The sequence below is a fragment of the Lepidochelys kempii genome, chromosome 20 (assembly GCF_965140265.1).
Source record: "Lepidochelys kempii isolate rLepKem1 chromosome 20, rLepKem1.hap2, whole genome shotgun sequence".
NCBI classification, from domain to species: domain Eukaryota; kingdom Metazoa; phylum Chordata; order Testudines; family Cheloniidae; genus Lepidochelys; species Lepidochelys kempii.
This window is the reverse complement of record NC_133275.1, coordinates 14,055,517-14,066,824: the sequence shown is the minus strand read 5'-3', so window position 1 is coordinate 14,066,824 and position 11,308 is coordinate 14,055,517.

Genomic DNA, 11,308 nt, shown 5'->3' with positions numbered 1-11,308 from the left:
CTTGGTCCGGGTTGCCCAGCGCACCAGGACCGGCAGCTCCAGGCATTTGAACCGGCCAATGGGGTGGTGCTAAAATAACTCAGCGGCTGAAAAATAAAACCAGAGTAACAGAAATCCTGTGTGTAGCTGCTTCTAAACCATGTGGGCAGGAGCCCAGCCCCAGCTATGCTGCCTGGGCAAAAGGGCCAGGGATTAGCCCCCGACCCCGCCCATGTGAGCCTACTGGGGTGTGGGGTGGCACTCACTTTGATGATGGGTTACACAGGTATTTACTAGACGGCAGCAGGATATTGGGGCTCAGGAGTCTTGGGTTTTGCATCTGTCTTGGGGAGGAGAGACAGTGGTCACAGCCAACGGCTGGGCGGCAGGACTCCTGGGTTCTATTTCTGGCTCTGGGAGGGGAGTGGGATCTAATGGGTTATAGAGTCATAGATTTCAAGGCCAGAAGGAACCACTGTGCTCAGTCAGTCTGTCCTGCATAGCACAGCCAGAGATCTTTTAGACAAGAGACCTTCTTAGAATACATTAAAGTGGCAGTTATTCTAATACTTAGATTCACCAAGCCAGCAACAAAACAGCTTCCCCAATACCTTACTGGTTACCCAGAAGCCAGAAATATAGTTCCCTTATAGCAACCCAGCCTTCAGCTCCCACCCAGACAGCCAAGTCAAATATGATGAGGATTACTGAAAATCTTGTTCATTATATAAAAAGTTCTACCAGTCCCAAAGGATCGCACACATTACCCACCAAGTTAATGAATATTTCAGATCTTATCCAAACCCATGCTTACAGCCAATTCTTATCAACTAAATTAAAATTTATTAAAAATGAAAGGAGAGAGTATCGGGTAGAGATCATTACACATACAGATATGAATAGAGTTCTTAGATCAGTTTCATAATAGAGATGACAGGTTTCAGAGTAACAGCCGTGTTAGTCTGTATTTGCAAAAAGAAAAGGAGTACTTGTGGCACCTTAGAGACTAACCAATTTATTTGAGCATAAGCTTTTGTGAGCTACAGCTCACTTCATCGGATAAAGTGAGCTGTAGCTCACAAAAGCTTATGCTCAAATAAATTGGTTAGTCTCTAAAGTGCCACAAGTACTCCTTTTCTTATAGTAGAGATGGTGAGCTTTAGAGTTGAAAAAAGTACTTTCAGAATTAGTCCATATGTGTGGCAGTCCAATGTCCAATATCAGGGTGACTCAGGTGGGACTGGAGACCTCATTCTTGTGACTCAAACTTCCCCTCATGAAGCTTAAGCAGATCAGAGATGATAGGATCAGGGCCCTAGAGTTCTTTTTATAGTTTTCTAGCAGCCTCTTGACAGCGTGCAGTCCTTGGGTGAACAATAGGCAATTATCCTAGCTTTGAAGGAGACCTCCTATTTCCTAAGCATCACCGATAATTAGCTACATGGATTAACATAAGGCAACTGCCCATCTTCAGCCATTTACAGGTAGTTTACCACAAACTTCAAAGAGAAATAAGGACGATGATATTACTACATTCACAATTCATCTAAACGTTAACATTGCCTTTTGATCTCTGAATTAACAGAATCCAGCGATAGACAGGAACCATTTGCTTACATTGTCAAACTCTAACAATATGTAAACAGACAAAAAACACAATCATTATCTACTAATATGTCTTTAAAGGTTGAATCTGGGTCAATCAGCCTGCTAGTTGTGTAACCCTTTCTGGCCCTGTGTCACAAACCTAATACCTAGTTTAACAACACTAACACCCAGGCGAGCCAGACTGGTTCCAGCTATGTCTTTGTCAGGGTTCAGTTGAGGCCTAGGGGTCTTGACATGAGCTGGCACCTGGTCTTCCAGCTTCCCAGTCTCTATTCCTAGACTGGGTGATCCCCTGTCTGTTGTAAAGTTCCTTTCTTTACCTCCAAGAGGTTTTGACTACTTGCAGTTCTCTCTGATGGTTTTCCATGGATAGTCTTGGGATGGAGCAAGGCTGGACAACTGAGCCTTGCATTACATCACCGGCCAACCAGGGCAGGTACACCTCTCTCCTGCTTAAACAGGCCATCCCGGAGACATATTATCCCCTGGTGACTGACTTTGACTCCAAGTTTATAAAGCTTAATAATTATTATTATTAATACATTATTCCTTAAATATTACCTGTGCATACGTATGTCTTGTAATGAGTATGAATCTTGACAAGTTCTGAGCTTTCTGTAGATACCTGATATGTTACTGTTCATGGAGCAATATCCTGCAAGTCCTGGTTGGCGTAGAGAGTTTATCAGGTCAGAGGTGAGAGATGTGTGCAAAGAACAGGGGACCCTTTGCCAAGGAGTCTCTATGTAACACCTCCCCTTTCGTTATTACCACCCCTTGGTGCTGCTCATGTAATTCCACTAGCAGCCTTTTCTGTAAGCTTTCGGGTATTATTACTAATGGGCGCCATGGCAAACGACCATTGTCCATGGATAACTCCACTTTCCTGAAATAGCAAGGGCCAGATTGCTCTTTGATTGTGTGATTTGGCCACCATGAAAGTGCTTAGTGCATCACCTTAACTAAAGCGGGGTCTGTGGTTGTTTCCAGAGCAATTTCCTTAGCTGTAATAGGGTGGTGAGCCAAGAGACTGTACACACAGGGTTTTCATAGAATCATAGAATATCAGGGTTGGAAGGGACCCCAGAAGGTCATCTAGTCCAACCCCCTGCTTGAAGCAGGACCAATTCCCAGTTAAATCATCCCAGCCAGGGCTTTGTCAAGCCTGACCTTAAAAACCTCTAAGGAAGGAGATTCTACCACCTCCCTAGGTAACACATTCCAGTGTTTCACCACCCTCGTAGTGAAAAAGTTTTTCCTAATATCCAATCTAAACCTCCCCCACTGCAACTTGAGACCATTACTCCTCGTTCTGTCATCTGCTACCATTGAGAACAGTCTAGAGCCATCCTCTTTGGAACCACCTTTCAGGTAGTTGAAAGCAGCTATCAAATCCCCCCTCATTCTTCTCTTCTGCAGGCTAAACAATCCCAGCTCCCTCAGCCTCTCCTCATAAGTCATGTGTTCCAGACCCCTAATCATTTTTGTTGCCCTTCGCTGGACTCTCTCCAATTTATCCACATCCTTCTTGTAGTGTGGGGCCCAAAACTGGACACAGTACTCCAAATGAGGCCTCACCAATGTCGAATAGAGGGGAACGATCACGTCCCTCGATCTGCTCGCTATGCCCCTACTTATACATCCCAAAATGCCATTGGCCTTCTTGGCAACAAGGGCACACTGCTGACTCATATCCAGCTTCTCGTCCACTGTCACCCCTAGGTCCTTTTCCACAGAACTGCTGCCTAGCCATTCAGTCCCTAGTCTGTAGCGGTGCATTGGATTCTTCCATCCTAAGTGCAGGACCCTGCACTTATCCTTATTGAACCTCATCAGATTTCTTTTGGCCCAATCCTCCAATTTGTCTAGGTCCTTCTGTATCCTATCCCTCCCCTCCAGCGTATCTACCACTCCTCCCAGTTTAGTATCATCCGCAAATTTGCTGAGAGTGCAATCCACACCATCCTCCAGATCATTTATGAAGATATTGAACAAAACCGGCCCCAGGACCGACCCTTGGGGCACTCCACTTGATACCGGCTGCCAACTAGACATGGAGCCATTGATCACTATCCGTTGAGCCCGACAATCTAGCCAGCTTTCTACCCACCTTATAGTGCATTCATCCAGCCCATACTTCCTTAACTTGCTGACAAGAATACTGTGGGAGACCGTGTCAAAAGCTTTGCTAAAGTCAAGAAACAATACATCCACTGCTTTCCCTTCATCCACAGAACCAGTAATCTCATCATAAAAGGTGATTAGATTAGTCAGGCATGACCTTCCCTTGGTGAATCCATGCTGGCTGTTCCTGATCACTTTCCTCTCATGCAAGTGCTTCAGGATTGATTCTTTGAGGACCTGCTCCATGACTTTTCCAGGGACTGAGGTGAGGCTGACTGGCCTGTAGTTCCCAGGATCCTCCTTCTTCCCTTTTTTAAAGATTGGCACTACATTAGCCTTTTTCCAGTCATCCGGGACTTCCCCGGTTCGCCACGAGTTTTCAAAGGTAATGGCCAGTGGCTCTGCAATCACAGCCGCCAATTCCTTCAGCACTCTCGGATGCAACTCCTCCGGCCCCATGGACTTGTGCACGTCCAGCTTTTCTAAATAGTCCCTAACCACCTCTATCTCCACAGAGGGCTGGCCATCTCTTCCCCATTTTGTGATGCCCAGCGCAGCAGTCTGGGAGCTGACCTTGTTAGTGAAAACAGAGGCAAAAAAAGCATTGAGTACATTAGCTTTTTCCACATCCTCTGTCACTAGGTTGCCTCCCTCATTCAGTAAGGGGCCCACACATTCCTTGGCTTTCTTCTTGTTGCCAACATACCTGAAGAAATCCTTCTTGTTACTCTTAACATCTCTTGCTAGCTGCAGCTCCAGGTGCGATTTGGCCCTCCTGATATCATTCCTACATGCCCGAGCAATATTTTTATACTCTTCCCCGGTCATATGTCCAACCTTCTGTCACGGAGTCCCCGGGCGATGCTCTGGAACTGCTCCCCATGAAGCCAGTCAGGACTCTGGGGCAGTCACCTTTCTGTGAGCAGCCTGTCTGCAGGACACACAGCTCACACAGCTTCCACCTTCCTGGGTCTGGCCTCGGAGCATTCAGCATCCTCTGCCCCTCCGTGTGCTTCCCCCCAGCGAGTCCGCTCAGGCGGGGCTCCTGGGGAAGCCAGAGGGTCCTGCACCCCAACTTCGCAGTCAGACGTGACTCTCAGCCAGCCAGTAAAACAGAAGGTTTATTAGATGACAGGAACATGGTCTAAAACAGAGCTTGCAGGTGCAGAGAACGGGACCCCTCAGCTGGGTCCATTTTGGGGGGCCGTGAGCCAGACAACCACGTCTGCACTTCACTCCATGTCCCAGCCAGCCCCAAACTGAAACTCCCTCCAGCCCCTCCTCCTCTGGGCTTTGTTCCTTTCCCGGGCCAGGTGGTCACCTGATTCCTTTGTTCTCCAACCCTTTAGCTCTCACCTCGCAGGGGGGAAGGGCCCAGGCCATCAGTGGCCAGGAAACAGGGTGTCGGCCATTCTCTGTGTCCAGACCCCTGCACACACCTGCCCTCTAGGGCTCTGCAATGATCATACACCCTTACCCCACCACCTAGATACTTAAGAACTGCATAGGGGAAACTGAGGCACCCCCACACTATTCGGAGGAAACATTAAGAACAGGCCCACTTCGTCACATCTCTCCCCCCTTCGAGATCGAACTGAGCGGGGTCACTTTACCCGGTGACCTGGGGAAGTTCGAAGCCACCAATGTTCCCATGGATGCCCCAGCATCTCTCCCATTCCTTGGTAGGAGTTACACCAGGCCCTTCCAGTTTCACGCCCTCCCTTAGGTCGGGGGTGGTCGATAGCACTAGCAGGCTGCATGTGGGAAGGTTTCTGCAGCCCATGCCCTTTGGCCACCCCAAAACCCCAGGGGGTCAAACTGGGATTGGGTTTTCTCCGAGTGCTCCAGTCTGGAGGGCTGCAATTCGGGCTCTCTTGGTTAAGAGCCCCCATCTTGACCTGGGCCACATACTGTTCACTTACAGAACTAGCATGGAGACATCCCTTTCTCCACAACCTTGTCTCCCAACAAGCTGGCCAAACACAGCCACTTGCTTATAGGACGGTATACCTTTCTTAACAGCTTTCACTTCATCTGAGACCTTCTCAAAGCTATCCACACTGGATCTTTCAACAGGAAAGTCAGTGGATCCATTCACAACAGAAAATTTCTGGCTGTTAGGAACTGAAACTTTCTTGATTAAATCATTTTCACACCCTTCAGTTGCAGTAAACTGCTTGCAAAGACTCCATGAGGATTCCTTTCCGTAGGGCTTCTCTATGCAACAATTCACCCCTCCCAGAAATTCTGCTCTTACCCTCTTTACCTAGGGCTTGCTCTAGGGGAACACTTTCCTGAGCAACAACAGACTCTTTCTGGGTCTCCCTTACATCCAGAATCATTTCTGGCCCATCAGGAGGATTCCTACATAATCCCCTTTGAGGCAAACTTACAGACTTCCTAGATAAAAGGTTAGAAGCCTTCTCCTTCCCTTTGCCACACACAAGTTCAGGAATCTTTTCCTTCTTGCTACAGGTTTCCACACCCTCAGTAGGTAACACAATCACACACCTTCATGCTCTCCTTGTGCCCTGGCTAGGATCTCACCCTGATTAGACAGAGTTGCTCCACCCTTTCCAACAACACACTAGCAACAGGCAAAATACAAGCACCAGAATTGTCTGGTCTCTGGGATTTTACATAGACCCTAACTGGATGTGACCTAGTTACAGGGCCATTCTCCCGAGCAGACAGAAACTTAGGACCCTTCCCTTCCTGGGCTTTAGCTGAGTCCAGAACCAGCTCTGAGACAACTGCACGACCCTCAACCATCACAGGCTGAAAGGCCCCTTCTGTCTGCTCCACAGACCAAGAAGACCCAGACACACTTTCTCCTTTACCAGACACACAGGTTGGGATCTCATTCCCTTTGTCCCAGCACACAAGGCTGGTCACAGACAACTGCTTGGAGATCAGGGTAGCTCCCTCCATAGGCAAGTCAATACCCCTGACAGACAGAGACCCATTTCCTTCACTGTCCCAATTCTCCACCCAGCTAACAGGTAAGGTCCAGGGACTCTCATCTTCCGCTCTCCTCGCCTTCCCACCCTGCTGACTGGACACAGCCATCAGATCACAAGGCTGCCTAGGCTCATCCAAACTTTCCTTACCAAGCACCTTGCCACTCCCCACAGATCCCCTGCCCTGCCTGTGTCTCCCCCCACTCTGCTGGGGTCTCAGCTCCCACTGTGCTCAGCGCTGCCCTGGCTGTCCCAGTGGGGCAGGCCACTGCTTTCCTCAATGCATCAGAGCCAGGGAGAGTCCCCACTCTTGTGTGCAAGGGGGCAGGGAGCATCTCTCTGTCCCACCCAGCCCCAGGGGTCTGGTTACAGGCAGGCAGGTATCCTGAGCCTAGCGGCTCCTCCCTGCTGCCAGCCAGGTCATCTGCATTTTCACTGACCATTTCCCTCTCCGCCGATTGGTTCCCTGGATTCAAATTCAAACCCTTGGCAGTTACAGGAACAGGGCCTGGATCCTGTCCCAAAGAGACACAGTCACCCCATAACAGGGTCTCGCAGCTGGTGTCCTGGGGCACCCCAACGACCAGCCAGCCCCACTCCTCCTGGGTCTGCACAGGGATCTGGACCATAGGGAAGGCGAGGGGCTTCGTCCCTGGGACCCTCACACAGCTCACACAGCCCCTCAGCATCTGAGGCTGCACCACCCAGGGTCTGACACCAGTTCTCTCTGTCCCAGGATCTCGCCACCCCAGGAATGTCTCCCCATTGACCATCACCTTCCGCTCCCACTGGGGGTCCGAGGGGCCTGGCCCCAGGAGACTCCACACAGACACATAGGTTGGGGTCAGGAGTGGGAGCGTGTCCACCTCCCCACCCATCTGGCTGATGGAGTCTGTGGCCTTGGGACCCAGCAAGGGAGCTAGACACCGGGGCTTTTCCGTAGGGTCCCCTTGGTTCAAATCGCCAGCCTGCTCAAAGGCAGTGAGGTGGGCATCCACACCCCCCCCCCTTAACTAGGGGCAGCAATTTAGTCTCGAGGTTCCCTGCGGAACTGGCCCCCCGGGGTCTATCCCCACTCACCCCGGGGAGGTCCCCTAGGCCTCTCCGCTCCCCCACCGCCAGTTCATGCTGCTGCTGCTTCTGCAGCTCTTTCTCGGGCTCTCGCTGTCTCCCACAGTCCTCTTGCTCCCTCGGACTCAGCTCCAATCCCGTCCGTCTCGATCCCCCGATGGGGAACCCGATCGTGAAGACCCCCGTCTGGACGGGGACAGGAGTCTTGGGGATGCCTGGCTCCCACTCCAGCTGCTCCCAGATCCTGCGATAGCCCCAGTTGGGGTCAGGAATCTGTTCCTTAGAGCGGTCATCCTCCTCCAGCTGCACGATTAACTCTGCTTTGGTGAACTTTCCAACGCTCAACCCTCTCTTTCTGCACAGGGTTACAATGTCCTTCTTAAGGAGACGGTGACAGGCCATCACTCCGCTCCTCCCAAGTTGTTGTGGACTCACAGGCCCGTGTGTTCTCAGCTCCCCACGGTTTCCAGGGAGAACCCCTAGTGTGCCAGCCCTTCTCGAGGTCACCACCTCTTTGCCAGGGTCGAGCTGCAGACTCCTCCGCCCCTTGGACTGCTCACTGCAATCCCCAGGGGAACCCTGTTACTGCAAAAGTCCTTCTCTCTCCCCGGGCCAAGCTGCAGGCTCCTCCGCCCCTGAGACTGCTCACTGCAGTCCCCAGGGGGACCCCATTACTGCACAGTCCTTCTCGCTGGTCACACACTCCCAGGGGTTAACCGCCCCCCGAAACCGCTCCTCTCTGAGCCTTCAGCAGGCCTGGTCCTCGGCAATCCCCCTTCGTGTTACTGCTCCCCAGTCACTTACTGCAGGAAGCGCCATCCACGGGGTGCAGTACATCCCACCGCTGCCACCAGTTGTCACGGAGTCCCCGGGCGATGCTCTGGAACTGCTCCCCATGAAGCCAGTCAGGACTCTGGGGCAGTCACCTTTCTGTGAGCAGCCTGTCTGCAGGACACACAGCTCACACAGCTTCCACCTTCCTGGGTCTGGCCTCGGAGCATTCAGCATCCTCTGCCCCTCCGTGTGCTTCCCCCCAGCGAGTCCGCTCAGGCGGGGCTCCTGGGGAAGCCAGAGGGTCCTGCACCCCAACTTCGCAGTCAGACGTGACTCTCAGCCAGCCAGTAAAACAGAAGGTTTATTAGATGACAGGAACATGGTCTAAAACAGAGCTTGCAGGTGCAGAGAACGGGACCCCTCAGCTGGGTCCATTTTGGGGGGCCGTGAGCCAGACAACCACGTCTGCACTTCACTCCATGTCCCAGCCAGCCCCAAACTGAAACTCCCTCCAGCCCCTCCTCCTCTGGGCTTTGTTCCTTTCCCGGGCCAGGTGGTCACCTGATTCCTTTGTTCTCCAACCCTTTAGCTCTCACCTCGCAGGGGGGAAGGGCCCAGGCCATCAGTGGCCAGGAAACAGGGTGTCGGCCATTCTCTGTGTCCAGACCCCTGCACACACCTGCCCTCTAGGGCTCTGCAATGATCATACACCCTTACCCCACCACCTAGATACTTAAGAACTGCATAGGGGAAACTGAGGCACCCCCACACTATTCGGAGGAAACATTAAGAACAGGCCCACTTCGTCACACCTTCCACTTCTTGTAAGCTTCTTTTTTATGTTTAAGATCCGCTAGGATTTCACCATTAAGCCAAGCTGGTCGCCTGCCATATTTACTATTCTTTCGACTCATTGGGATGGTTTGTCCCTGTAACCTCAACAGGGATTCCTTGAAATAAAGCCAGCTCTCCTGGACTCCTTTCCCCTTCAAGTTAGTCCCCCAGGGGATCCTGGCCATCCGTTCCCTGAGGGAGTCGAAGTCTGCTTTCCTGAAGTCCAGGGTCCGTATCCTGCTGCTTACCTTTCTTCCCTGCGTCAGGATCCTCTCTGCTTCCCTGTGTAAAGACACAAATGGGACAGCGCCTCTGATGGGGTATGATACACACCTACTGGTAGGCAGCGGAGATCACAGCCCATCTCTGAAGCTCAGCTCAGTTCAGTGGAACCCCTGCCTTTGGGCCTAGGGTTTATGATCAGTGATGAGGGCAAACATTTGTCTAAACAGGTCCTCATGGAGTTTAATTACCCCCAAAATGGTGCCGAAAGCCTCTTTTTCTATCTGTGAATAGTTTCTCTCAGCCTTTGAGAACATTCTGGAGTGAATTCTCTGGGGTTTTCACTCCCATCTTTACCAGTGTGCAGTGACAGCCCCAGCACCTATAGGAGAGGCCTCACTCACAGACCAGTGCTAGGGGATCCCGGACTGAAATATTCCAGGAGCCTGGAATGACTCCGATTCTTTTTTGAGGCCTCAAAACCCTTGTTTTCCTTTTCTGTCCAAACTGGCTTCGTATTTGTCCATAACAGCGTGGACATCGGACTGCTTAATGCGGCTCCATTTGGAAGTAGCCTTCCATAGCAGTTTAACGGGGCCAGAAACAATCTAAACTCCAAGACATTCTGTGTTACTGGTGCATTCTCAGTGGCTTCTTTTAACGGGTTTACCCTTCTCCACCGCCACAATGCTCCAAGCGAGTAACCTGATTTTGAAACACGTACACTTATCTTCGCAAAAATATAGCGTTAGAGTTAACAATCTCTGTAGAACCTCCTCTAGCCCTTCTGAATTCCTCTGTTATCAATAGGTCATCAAAATAACCGTCCTCACCATTCACCCCCTGCCGCGCCTGACCGTTACTCTTCGATACACAGCAGGTGCACTAGCTCCCCGCAAGGGGGTCATAAGATCAGCTTTCACACCCAATGGCCCCTTATGTGGCTTCAAGGTCAGATATTTTTTAATCTGGTTCCAGCACCCCCTGCTGGTAGGCTTGAGACAAGTCTAGCTTGGGAAACATCACTCCTGCTGTCAGTTCTGCAAATCTTGTAGTTTAGCAATTGGATATTGGGCCACTTTCAGCCCGGAGTTTATGGTGATGTTATAGTCCCCACAAATTCTTCTGCTGCCATCCCTCTTTGGGGTACACACAACTGGGGCAGCCCATTCAATGATCTTGAACTTACACCATTTTGCAATTCCTCCATTTGGTTTTCCGCTGTCTATCGCAGAGCATATGGAACAGGTCTCTGTCACCAATCCACAGGACCGGAGCTATGAGCCCAGCTTTGCAACAGCCTCTGGGAGAACTCCTTCAGTGAGCCAGGCCCCTAGTGACCTCACTCTTCCTCCAGGGAAAGCACATGGCTTCATTGCCTCCTTAGGCTGGACCTCTGGGCCTTCAGCACCCCTGCTTCACACTGAGTGTGCCACTCAGCAAGTCCAACTGAGGCAGATCTCTGAGGGGGACTTGTACAATCTCATGGAGTAATGCTCCTCTTCCAGCAGCATCCGTAGGGACACCCAGCTGGAACACAGCAAAGGAAGTCCTTGGCTAGCACAGAGAAAAGGATGTTACAGCAGAGTCCATCCTGGTCAGGACAGAGCCCAAAGCTCTGTCCCTCTGATCACTCTGTCCCAGTTCAGGTGTGTGCCCAGAAGCCCTCAGAAGCCAACACTTAATCACCCCCTGGCACCTCCCCAGTCCTTTGTTCTCCAGCTGGGCAAACACTG